At 33.4% G+C, this 2,424-nt stretch overlaps 1 pseudogene; it reads left to right on the top strand.

Annotated features, from left to right (window-relative positions):
• Positions 1 to 1,499: 1,499 nt before the first annotated feature.
• On the top strand, positions 1,500 to 2,007 carry LOC102892848 (annotated as a pseudogene).
• The last annotated feature ends 417 nt before the right edge of the window (positions 2,008 to 2,424 follow it).

Genomic DNA, 2,424 nt, shown 5'->3' with positions numbered 1-2,424 from the left:
TAAATCTTATAAGAATGGAGGCAGTTCTTTATCCTAATTTACATGTTGTTTATTCTTTTCTACTAGCACATTGGTTTGAAGCCATACTGACATCACTATATACAGATATATATCTCCTTTGCCTTGGTTTTAACTTTTACTATTATGTTTACTTCTTTGACTCAACATTTACTTATTCATTAAAATTATTAAATTATTTTATCAAGTTCTTGAAAATGAGAAACAGATTTCAAAAGTTTTTACTCTATTTACGTTTATTTTTTTTCATTTTTGTTAGTTTTTCTGCTATAGAATGAACAATTACTCCAAAAATTCTCTTCAGAACTAGTTGCACTGTTTCTAATCTGAATTCACATTATACCTCCAAGTCCATTCTAAAAATAAAATCTACTCTTACTGGTGGCAAGATTGATTTTTTTCACTCTCTCACCTCACATATGAAGGTTATTACAAATTTGATGAGGATAATCAAGTCATACTGGAAAGAATGTTTTGGACCGTGAATATGCAGCTGCAATGAGGAGATATTTTGGCACTTCCAGCATTATAACAGAATGATTAATAAGAAGTATGGAGTTGATCTATTGAGAATACTATAATTCATGGTTATTAAGAGATGTATGAAACATATTTAAATAATTGTAGATTATTTGTTACCAAAAGGGATTCATGATTTAATTTTATCACCTTTAGAAATTTGTTGTGTTTTTTTTTTTGCATTTTACAAAACATTGGAATTTGTGACTTCCACACTTAGATCGGTGATTTTAAATAATGTTATATCTTAAGAAGTCAAGTCAAAAAATTATATATTCCAAGTTTTCTAAATTGTACAGCAAAAACAACACATTTACCTGTTTCCTTATGCCACCCTATTAAAATAAGTAAGTGGATTTAGTTGTCAACTGGTGGAGGCACACCAGTTGACAAGCCCATAAGTTTCTAATCAGATGTTTAGTGACTCATATTTATGGGCAGCCAAGGATCCCTAGATATTTGAAAAAGGCCTCTTATATGAAATACAGAGGCAAACAGAACTAATAAATTTGAAGAAAACAGAGTAATGGAAGCAAAAGAAAACTGTGTGTCTGCTTAACATTGCCTCCCAGAGATAGAAAATTTTGCTTTCATTAAAAAAAAACCATAACACTAAAAAAGATCAAATATGAAAAAAATTTTAAATAACTTCTTTTAAAAACTAGAAATAATTAAACTCAATGAGGAAGGCATGTCAAAAGCTGAGGTAAGCCAAAAGCTAGGTCCCTGTGCCAAACAGCCAAGTTGTAAATGCAAAGGAAAAGTAAAAATACATAAACAAATATCCAGACAAGTAAAGAAAAACTTTTGGAAATCAGAAATATGAGAGCAGAGCTTTTCCACTCGGTCCCCACTCTCCACCAACTCCTACCCACCAGCACCCCTCCTCTTGCATGGTGGGGGCTGGGAACAACTGGCCCCTGCTAAGCCAGCGCTGCCTTAGTTTCTTTCCAGCCGTCATCATGATCATCTACTGGGACTTCATCAGCCATGATGAGATATTCTCCAACATCTACAGGATCAGAGAGATCATAGATGGGTAATGCCTAGAAGTGGAGGGGAAGTCAGTCGGTAGGACAGGGTAACATTGATGACTCACTCATTGGTGAAAATGCCTCTGCTGAAGGCCCCGAGGGCGAAGGTACTCATAGCACAGTAATTGCTGGCATTGATATTGTCATGAACCATCATTTGCAGGAAACTAGTTTCACAAGAGAAGCCTACCAGAAGTACATCAAAGATTATATGGAATCAGTCAAAGGGAAACTTGAAGAACAGACCAGAAGGAGAAAAGCCCTTTTTGACAGGGCTATAGAACACATCATGTACATCCTTGCTAATTTCAAAAAACTACCAGTTCTTTATTGGTGAAAACATGAATCTAGATGGTATGGTTGTTCTGCTGGAGTATGGTGAGGATGGTCTGATCCATATGTGATTTTCTTTAAGGATGGTTTAAAAAATGGATAAATATTAACAAATTTATTAATTTGGATCTATCATCTGTCATTAATTTGGATCTATCATCTGTCAAAGCAGTAGGTGGCTACTGCTTTTCATCTACACGCCAGGACTAGGACAAGTGAGACTAATGTTATCCTGAGCTTTTCATTTATTTTGACCTTGATTTATTTGGAGTGGAGGCATTGCTTTTAAGAAAAATGTCATGTAGGTTGTCTAAAAATAAAATGCATTTAAACTCAAAAAAATATGATAGAAATCAACTAGTTGATAAAAATCAACTAGAAAATGTTGAATTTTAATTTAAAAATATCTCTAAGAAATGAGAATAAAACGTCTAAATGTAGAAAATTAAATAGGAAGAAATAGAGTACCCATCTAAGAGGTTCATTAACTGAATAATAGAAAAATTAGAAAGAAAGAACA

The sequence above is a fragment of the Pteropus alecto genome, unplaced genomic scaffold (assembly GCF_000325575.1).
Source record: "Pteropus alecto unplaced genomic scaffold, ASM32557v1 scaffold72, whole genome shotgun sequence".
Taxonomy (NCBI): Eukaryota; Metazoa; Chordata; class Mammalia; order Chiroptera; family Pteropodidae; genus Pteropus; species Pteropus alecto.
Note: the sequence above shows the minus strand (reverse complement) of the source record. Positions and strands in the feature narration are given on the sequence as shown.